Source organism: Sapajus apella, unplaced genomic scaffold, assembly GCF_009761245.1.
Source record: "Sapajus apella isolate SASKATOON/1434 unplaced genomic scaffold, GSC_monkey_1.0 scaffold40, whole genome shotgun sequence".
Classification (NCBI taxonomy): Eukaryota; Metazoa; Chordata; class Mammalia; order Primates; family Cebidae; genus Sapajus; species Sapajus apella.
Window position 1 is genome coordinate 2,747,151 of NW_022436980.1, and position 11,274 is coordinate 2,758,424.

The window sequence follows — 11,274 nt, forward strand, 5'->3', positions numbered from 1 at the left end:
CATATTCATCAATATTCCAAACTGAGTATGAATGAAATCAACTATATTCATTTCTCTCCTAAACAGTCATCCTTTGTCGTCCCCCTCTTAATTACTGGTATCATTATCGTAGCCAATCTGTTTCATTTCCAGTTCCTCCTTTTATGCCTCAAGAGATTCTACCATAGAGACATTGTTTGAATCAAATCCCCTCTTTCTGCTGCCATCACGTTTAATATAACACGTCTCTATCTTCACTTGCTGAATGATTGCGGTAGCTTCCTAGTTGGTCTTTCTTCATCCCGTATATTCCCTCTTCAATAGATTTGGCACAGAGTTGGTTCTATCTTCCCCTGCTTAGAAATCTTGAATATTTGACTCCTACACATTATGCTCAAAGGCCTCCACAATATGGCACCTGCTGACCTTTCTAGTCTCACCTTGGTGACCTCCCTTCACAACCTGTTCAACAGCCACACTGGCCACTCTTCTGCCCCCATAAGGTCCCCATCACTTTCCTACCTCTGAACCTGTAGTCTTATGTGCATAGCTTTCTCCCTAGCACAGGAAGTCACAAGTGGGACATGCATGATTCTACTGTCCCACTTGGGTCCACAGGAGAGCCTGCTAATCAGTCCACAGCATCACAGCATAGTGCCCCAGCAGGCTTGGACTCAGCCTCAGACTCCTCAGGCAGGGGATCCCAATTCTCTCACAATGTACGGAAACTGGCGTTAAGTCTACCTGGCTTGTAGGGCTTTTACCCTTTATTAACTACCAAACCCAAGTCATCTGTCAAGCAAGATCCAGGTGGAATGGCATCTCTGCCATGACACCATCCCTATAGCCCTGCTCAAATTAATTATGTTCCCCTGGAACTTCTCTTGCTCTTTACTCTGTGGGTTTTATTTGTTGGTTTGCTATGTTTTTTTTGTTTGCATGGTAATTGTTTATGTATAAATTGATCCTCTTTTAGAATCTATGTGTCCTGAGGGTGAAGTTGATGTAAAATTCACATTTGAGCGTTCTACAGCTCTAACTACAGTGTATGGGATTAACGTTTGTCAACTGAAGTGGCTTCTCACACACTATGGCTTTATTAAGGTCATACACAAGCGTGCTGTATTATCTGTACTATAATTTACTCTCCAAGGACAGAGATCAAGCATGTTCATCTCTGAATCACCCATAGCCCTGAGAGCTTAGTAAGTTGTTACTGGTAGTTCTGTGAATAGCTTTCCTTATTCTCTGTCAACAATCATATTGTGTTCACTTAATATCCTTCAACTGGCAGCTTTCTGTAAAATATGCTGTTTCTTGGGCTTATTACTTCTGATTGACCTTCCCTCCAAATTAGAGCAAACTGTCAAAGATTTACTGAATTTCAAAACCTTGAAAGTAACAACTCAGCAGAAAGTCAACAGGAAGGAATGCAGCAGCACGGTAGGGGTTGGAGAGAATGTAAAGGGGTGACTGTCCCAGAGGGAAGAGACATAAAAAGGAAAGAGAGAGATGAGGAAAGGAAAGGGCAAAGAGAAAGGCGACCCTGAAAGGAAGGGACAGGCAAGGAGACAGACAGAAGCAGGAGGTGAGAAATATCGAAGGAGAGAGAGGGGCAGACAGGCCAGAAGAAAACAAAACTGGAACATAAACCGCTATTAAAAACAAATTTGGCGGCTGAAAATAAGACCTTCCACGAGGTTTAAAAAAAAAGGTTGGTATGATTTTTTTTTTCAAGTATGAGGATGATGAAATGGGAGTAAAAGCCATTTTATTATTTTAACCTACAATAGAATATGCGTGAGAAAAAGGAAGAGATTTTAAAGAGAAATGAAAATGAAGGTCACAACCAGAGAGGAGAAAGAAACAGTAAATAGCAGGAAGGGGCATGGAGAGTGAATGAATATACTGGGATGCGTAGGAGAGAGCAAGGGAAGGGAGCTGCTGGGGAGAAGACAATAAATTAACATGTTTGTTGGAATACAGGGGCTCCTTTGTGAAGCTGAGAGCTCACATCTGCCTTTGATCAGCCACATGGCAGCCTGGGATCAGATCAGAAAGCAAATGAGATGATAAAGTGGATGAAAACACAGTGAGTTTAACATCCAGGAGGGAGGGAGAGAGGCAGAGAACAAGGGAAGGAGAGAGGGCTACCTCATCAAGCCAAAAGCCTGCCTGAGTTTATGCCAAGGAGGGCAGGGCCTGGCAGTGGTCCCATTGCCCTCTGTGGCCTTCAGAAGTACAGCAAGGCAGTGGCACCAGTAGGGAGAATGCTTCAGGAAGACTCCTGGGCTCACATTTCCTGAAAACAGACCTCTCTTGGCTGACGCAGCCCAGGAGCTGATGGCAGAGAATTTGCTTATCTCCAGGGACTTTAGGAATTGGCGTTTCTTTACCCCGAGACAGGCCAGAACAAAAGATGAAATCGTTATTTCAAACGGATTTTTTTTTCTTTTCATATTTCCCTTCCCCTTTTTAGAGTACTTTTTTATTGCTGAATTGCCAAAAAGGCTGCTTAATATGTAAACATGACCATATTCTACTCATGAGTGTCTTTGCAGATTTCTAGATTGTTTGGAACAAGAGCCCTATAATCATAAAGCAACTGTTGGGAAGATTTCTTAACTATATTTAGGGCATTGGAGAGTGGCAAAAGGATCCATAAATTTTGGTATACATAAATTATAAAAATAGCTAACATGTTTTGAGAGTCTAGCATGCACGATGCACTGGCTTACATTATCTTATTTAACTCATGAGGGAACTGGGGCTCAGAGATGTTGAATAACCTACTCAAGGATATAGGACTTAGGCAGTGGTAGAAACAGGATTACAGTCTAGATTCCTGTGCTGTCTGCCTGCGTTTCTGAGTATCATTCTATGGGTTAATTCTTAAAAATATTACTAGAAAAGAGATGTGTTTGAGGTAGGTGATGGTGTAAGGTACTTAAATCTGAGAAAACGCACTAGTCCAAATTATTTCTTTTTTCTTTGCTTTTGATTTCAGACAGAGTCTTGCTTTGTCGCCCAGGCTGGAGTGCAGTGGCACAATCTTGGCTCACTGCAACCTCTGCCTCCCAGGCTGAAGTGATTCTCCTGCCTCAGCCTCCTGAGTAGCTAGGACTGCAGATGCGTGCCACCACTTCCAGCTAATTTTTTGTATTTTTAGTACAGATAGGGTTTCACCGTGTTTACCAGGTTGATCTCCAACTCCTAACCTCAGGTGATCCATAGACCTTGGCCTCCCAAACTGTTGGGAGATTATAGGCGTGAGCCACTGTGCCAGCCCTCAAAGTATTTCTTGTTCCAAAGAGGATGCTTGTTGTTTGAATCGTTCCGTGTTTAGTTGTCTGCACAGTCTGGATGTAAGGCTCACCATTTCATTCAATTTTAAAGTCAGTTGTATGAAGAAAGTCAGGAGAGTTCAGTGTGCAGAGAGCCACATCTTGGGCAATAGAACAGAAATCACAGACACTGTTCCTATCTCAATGATTATTTAATTTAATGGGGGTATTTAAAATGCACATAAATAAAAGACGTAAATGCACAGAAGAATCAAGAAATAAGCACACTCAAATGAACATCAAAGAGGACTTCTCCTTCATGCCCATTTCAAAGAGGTTAGGGTCTGGGGAGGAAGGCTGGGAAGGATATCTTTCCAAGCCTTTGCCACATTGGGGGATTGGATATGTGTGCACATGTACCTGGAGGGAGAGAAGAGAATAGAAAAACAATAAATCTAATTAAGAGAACAAACATAAGAAAAGAGCGGGGAAAGTGTTTATCAGTAGTCTCATTGTAAGAGCCACAGATTATTCATCTGGAGGTTAAGTGTTGCCGCTGATTTTAGTTTTAAGATCTGAAAGTCACGAAGAGTCAGGAGAATGGAAACCAGGCACAGAGGGTAGAGACACTCTGTAAGATTCCAGGCTAAACGGCTCCAAAGACAGCTCAGGATATCCTTCTGTGGGACATTAGTGATTAGTGTGTCCTATGCATGAGACAGGAGAGACTATCTTTAGAGGAAGACAGTGAACTGGTAAAAGACAAACTCACCTATAGTCATAAATCTTTATGATGGTGATGGAAAAGGACTCTGGCCAACCCCATGTGATATCACTGTGCCGTTCAATGACCAGAAATAAAATAAGACAAACCCAGTGAAACACTAGAGCAGCCTCTGTTCTAAGTAACATTTACTGAATGAGTTGGGAAAGGTAATAAAATGAAATAAACAACGGAAATTGGGATGGGTAGGTGATTGCAGAGAACTCTCTGGATATGAATTATGAAAGGGGTGTTAAAGGGAACAGGGAAAAGGACTCTTGGAAGAAGGAAAATCCAGAGAGGCAATGGTGACAGAAGAAGGAATAGCAAGGTAGCACTTCATAGACAGTATTGCTTCAAGTAAAAAACCATGACAAATGAGATTATCAAGGAAAGGGACTTTAGCCCACAATTCTTGGAAGCCCTAGCAGAACCAGAAACACAGCAGTGAAGTTTCAAATGTGGTCATGGAGCAGGAAATGAGTCCTGGTTCTTAGAGGAAAGTTAGAAATTCAGGATATGTGGAGTAAAGGGATGGGAGAATTTTGGGGTCCAAATGCAAATAAAGGTTCAGTAAGTAATTAGACTTGAACATTCTTTTGTAGAATGAATATCTCTTTTTCTCATTACTTTTTTTTTTGATAATAAAAGAAATTATGCTTAAAGAAAAAAACCAGGGTCTCTAGATATTATAAAATCCAATTTAATACATCAACCTTTTAAAATTACACATGAAGGAAAAGTGTTTTTAAAAATAAAAATGACAAACATTTGGCAAATATATTGTTCTGCTGTCAGTGAAGATATTTCTCTCCAACTTCCAGGGAGGACCAGTGTTGAGGGGTCTGAGTTCTGAAATTAGAAAGCCTGTGTCTAAATTCAGATTCCTTTTTTAACTGGCTGATTAGAAAGCTACTTAACCACTTTAAACCTACATACCCTATCTGTAACATGTAGATAGTAAATATGAACCTCATTGTATTATTGTGATAATTATATAAAATAATTCATTTGCTAGCATTGTTTTAGCCCATAGGAAAAGCATTAAAATTATTAAGTATTTTTATCATTATTCTAATCTGGTATTGGCTAACTTGCAGGTCTCTTTAATTATTTTCTTAGATTCCATATTTAGGTGTTTCATGGAAATACCTGGAGAAATGTTTTATAAACTTTGTCATATAATAATAAACATAAATTTGTGTTTAGACACAATTTCTCAAAGAGTAATTTATTTCAAAATGTGTTGCTAAATAAAAATATATACTTGAACACATTTGCATTTTGTAATTCAGTGATCAACCATAGGTAAATGTCTAACAGCCCTACATTTTAACTTACTAGAAATCAAATATTAATGAAGAACAAACCTTCTACCCCATCTAGTTAGGCCATGTTCCATATTTAAAAACTGCATCCCTGATAACCTTGCACGCTTTTCAGAATAACCTTGAAAACACGGAAGCTTGAACTGAATGTGCTTTTCAAAATAAATAGATTGAAATGCAGGTGTTGGCATCTGTGTCGCTCTGCTTTAGGGATCAACACACAGGCCGGTCAATTGATCCTCTACCATCTCTTATTTTTGATCCTTCTGCCATTATTTAAATCTGGCCAGAGCTCCTCTCCAGTTCTAAATCTTTACTCTCAGCAGCAAATTGCCCTTTCAGTACTTGGTCTATTATATTATTTGTGACTGCTTTGGGACTTTTAGGGATAAAGTTTTTAATCCTTATAGCATCACATGTTTGTTCTTTCAGAGAGATTTATTTTTTGCTTAAGTTTGTGGGTTTCCTGCTGATGTCAGGTTGAGCATTCATACATATTCAGCACTTTGTCCCTATTCGAGTTGGTACCAAGAGTCCTGGGTGTTTGCACTTTCCATTATGATGGCTATTGTGATCTGGATCACTGACATCAGCACATTACCCACTGATGTTTCATGGTCATTCATTCAGAAGCAGGCACATGCCAATGCTGTGGGAAAGACCCAGAAAAACAGGCTATGGTCCCTGTTTTAAAGGATATGATAGCTTAACTGAAGAAATAGGACACATGAATGTCAAAATTAAAGTAACAGCCCAAGATATTACAAATATTTGGGGGCTGAGTTTGCAAGGCCCACATATGTGGAAAAACTTGTTTCAGGATTATCATTAGCAGAGCTGATGCAGTATAGTAGTGTCAACTGTGTAAGCTGCATAACTGAGGGAGGATCAAGTGATTATAGTTTTCCTCCTTCTGACTGAGAAACATAAAGCTAGTCCTTTGGTTGTGTGCATAGTATATTTCTCAGAATATGTTTAGAGATCTGATGAGTAGAAGTACTGCATGTTTCATGGTTGATCTTGGGTTCTGAGAGGGTTACAAAATATTATAAAATTGTTAATTTTACCTTGTCTTCTAGGCATAATTTTCATTGAAATATTTTCAATATTTTATATAAAAAACCCACACACTTTTCTTCTTTCATTGGCTGTACTCTACACTGATGGCATTTAATCTAATAAGCATCTAATTGAAACTAAAGAGACACTGCTTTCAACATCTTACGATTTATGTATTTGTCTCAGTATTTTAATAAATGTTAAAGATTATATGTGTTTTTGAATAAAGATTCAATATGTGTATTGAATAAATATTCAATACGTGTATTTTCATATTTTCCATGCATTTTTATAAATTGCACATTTTTTAAACCGCTTTTCATGTAACATCTTATCGGGAAGCATAGTATGCTTCCTGAGATACAAAGGGGAGCTGCTGTATGGGTGAGTGTGGGTTGGGAGTACCTGGAATTCTGGTGCTAAGAAGCCTTCGCTGTTCTTCACCTTAATGATGGCTCCCAAGAAACCCTAGACCTTTGTGGAACAGAGTGCAATTGTTAGAATATGCCATTGCAGTTGTTTTCAAACTTTATTGTGTAGAGGCATAGATATGACGCTGGCGAAACAGGACTCTTGGTGCATAAGCATCACTTCTATGTTGATTTTTTGAAATGCTTATTTCTCAACTAATTTAGAAAAGCCCACAAGTCATCATAAATTTTTAAAGCATATCTGGCCAACATAGTTTTGTTTTTTCCTGTTAGAAAATATCATTACAATAGTATACATTTCAGTAAGCACTGATCTGATCATCTCCATTTGCATATTACCTTACAGAAGGCCGGTTATGTTATGAGAGAAACACAAATGCCACACTTAGGTATCATTGATTGTCTTTGCTCTGACTTTAATTGCTCATTATTTCTATTTTCACTCTATTCATGAGTGTCTTTTTTACACTCATATTGGAATTTCTATGATTCTCTTAATCTCGGTTCTTCTTGGACTTTGCATCTGCTGAATCATGCTTATGCTAGGAAGAAGGGGTACAAAAAATTGCTGTTTTCCAACAATACAGACCTAAATGCTTATTAGAATTTCTCCTAGTGTGCATGGAGAAGACAGTGTTATGTGTTACAAAACGCATAACATAAAATTGACCATCTTAAAGTACACAATTCAGTGACGTTTAGTACATTCACAATGTTATGCAACCACCACATCTATCTACTGGCAAAATATTTTCATCATCACCAGAAGAAATCTTGTATTCATTAAGGAGTTGCTTCCCATATTCTTCTCCCTCTGGTATCTGGTAACCACCAATATGCTTTCTGTTTCTATGAATTTGTCTGTTCTAGATATTTCATATATGTGAAATTCTACAATGTGTGGTCTTTCATGACTGACTTTTTTTACTTCAAATGTTTTTTGAGGTTCATCCATGTTGTAGCCTGTATCACTATTTCATTTCTTATAAATGCATAATATTCTATTGTGTGTGTGTGTGTGTGTGTGTGTGTGTGTGTGTGTATATATATATATATATATATATATATATATACATATGCCACAATTTGTTTATCTATTTGTCTATTGATGAACATTTGGGTTGTTTTCACTTTCTGGTCATTGTGAATAGTGCTGCTATGAATATGAATTTATATGTATTTGTTTGAGTACCAGTTTTCCATTCTTTTGAATATATACCTAGAAGTAGAATTGCTAGATCTATGGTAACTCTGTGTCTAACATTTGAGGAACTCTCAAACTATTTTCCATAGTAGCTGAAACATTTTACATTCCCATGTAATGTGTACAAGGTTTCCACATTCTCCACATCCTTGCAAACATTTAATTTCTATTAAAAATTATAGCCATCATAGTAGGTGTAAAGTGGTAATCGTAGTAGGTGTAAAAAAACAAAAGAAGATGAGCTGATAATACAATAATAGTCATTTTTGTATTATCAGCTCATCTTCTTTTGTTTTCCTCAAAGTATTCCATACTATTTTTAAACACACTTTTACTGATGTTTCTTCAAAATATGTACCAAGTAAAATTGTCATGCTTGTGAGTAGCCATCCTATAGAACAGAGGTAACTAGGAAGGTGTCAGAGATAGAAGTTGATCTAAATATGAATGGTTTAGATGATCCTAAAAGTTTAGGCAGGCAAGAAATCAAAACAGGCAGTATAGTAGAGGGTGTGGTAGGCAGAATTCTCAGATGTCCTCCGAGATTCCTTCTCACTGTTGTATATGCCTTGTACAATCACCTTCCTTAGTGTGGATGGGAACTCTGAGCATGATAAAGTAGTCATTCCTGTAATTATATTACTATTTAAGACTACATAGATATTCTCTATATAGTCTTCTTACTAAAGATATAAATATATTCTGACTAGAGAGTCTCCTGCTGGCTTTGAAGAAAGAAGCTGCCATGTTATGAGAGGTCCGTATGGCTAGGACCTCTAGGAGCTGAGAGCACCTCCCATCAGACGATCGGCAACAAACTGGGAGACACAGTCCTACACCACAAGGAACTGAATTCTGCTAACAATCTGAATGAGCTTGGCAGAGAACCCAGAGCTCCAGACGAGAGCTGAATCTGGCTGATACTTTGATTTAAACCTTACGAGATTCTGAGCAGAGAACCTATTTAAGCGCACCCAAACTTTACCTAAACACATGTTGGGTACTATTTTAAACTGTTAAATTTGTGCTAATTTGTTATACAACAATGGAAAATTAATACAGGGAGTATCTGAAATACTTAATAATTAGACTAGTGGGCATTAGCCTGTCTCAACAGATGCTGGTCACAGACAATTGTGACATAGCACTGTGACTAGCTATGTCACTACTCACTAGGTGACTAGCTGTCACCCCACGACTGACAACACAGGCTTCATCAGCAGAGCCCTCTAGAGGAGAAAGCTCTGGCTAGGTTATCAATTCACACACTGTGTTCCCTTTGCTTCTGAATAAGTCTAGCCTGGTGTGGCCCTCTTTGCAGGGGGAGGGTCTGTCTTTTGTCTAGCAGTGAGGCAGGGCCTCTAGGAGCACGGTATGTATGTTTTTCAGGGAATGCTATGAAACGTCCCCAGAGCCCTGAAACTTAATCTAATCTTTAACCTGAGCTTCATCTTCCCCAAACCTTGAAACACCTACAAACATAGTGGCAAAAATATTAAATTTTTTGTTCCTCAACCATGTCCTGCTTTTAGAGTCAGGTGACTATAATAGAGCAAAACTGCCCAAATGACAGAACACAGGAAAGAACAACAGCAAAAGTATTTGTAGATGTGGCTAACTTCATCACTTACTCTGAGCGATGCTGTCTTCTAAATTGGGCTCTTTATCTGTCTCTTTTCATCCACTTTTAAATATTTGATCACTGTGATATATTTGAATAGTTTCCATGCAAATTATTTTCATCCTGCTCGTGCTTAACATGGGAAGCTGTGTCTATACTTCCCACTTGCTCTAACACGGCGCCCATCAATTCTCAGAGTTCTTTGATGATAAAGAAAAATTTCCTCAGGCATAAAGATGAAAAAAAGGGCAAGTTCAGACTTCTCTAAAGCAACACTAAATACAAAGAAAGAGAAAAAAAAAAAAAGAAAGAGAGAAAGAGAAAAGAAAGAAAAAAATCTATAAGATTCTAAGGGAGAAAAGTGATATACGAATTTTATAAACTTTCAAGTTGTTGTTTATATATGGAAGGACTAGGCAGATATCCCTAAACCTGCAAGAACTTGAGGAACATATTATTATTTTTAAAAAAGTAGTTGAAAAAATACAGCCATTTGAAATATAAACTCTTTTAAACTTAGAAATGGGAGAGTGATGGCAGAGGTATTCGTATGAATACCAAATCCAAACTAATACAAAACTAACAGGAAACTGGTGAATATTTCAGAACAGAAGGCAAATGCTGTATAACTTGATGTTATTAAAATAACACGATAAAATCTGGAGATGGGGCAGGGGAGGTGGGTGGGAGTGCTAATTTTCTCATTTTTCAGAACAAGCAATCAATCACTATTGACTAAATTAGACACATTTAATTAAAAAAGAACTATGACGACTCCAACTTCTTAATATTTCTTCAATTATATCTTAAATTTCATTTTATCTTTTTAGAAAATATATTTCCTATCTTAAGAGTCATATATTTATATAAAATCCAGCAGTTTTTTCCTATGTCTTTTTTAAGGTTATTTTAAAATAAAGATGAAAAAGCAACACATTATAGTATGATATAATTTTTGTGTAGTTATTTCTGTATTAATGGATTAATTTATCTATACATCCATCCCTCACCTATCTTTCCATCTAGTCTTCTATATGTGTCTGAAATGATGTTTACGTTATATTAAAAATGATCATTACTGGATGATGTGGTAAGTGTAAATGTTAAAATCTTATCTGAACTGTGCTTAACTTCTTTAAAAGGTGTATATGTAATTTTATGATAAATATTATTAATCTAAACAAAGAAGAAAAGGAAACTTGCAAAGTGCTATCTCAGTTGTAATACAACTGTTTACTCAGTTAAAGAATACAACTTTACATAACAGTTTAGAGTAGTCTTTACTTTCAAATTGCAAATATTATTATTTAATGGAGAGGAAATTAAGTATAATTCTCATATTTGGCAAAAGAGAGAGAGGCCATTTTGCTATGAAAGCAAATCTATGATGCAAATGTTGTCCCTGCCGTTATAATTTACCACTTTCAATTTCTGGAATAGATACTCATGCTTTAATGGATGGGGATACAGAGTTCAGCTTATAGAGAACTTTGAAAGATTTTATAATTTACCTGCATTAACTGGTGCAACAGTGCCTAAGCTATTTTGGGCACTTCATACATATTTGTTATTTGCAATTGAGATAAATTAATGACTAGGACAAAG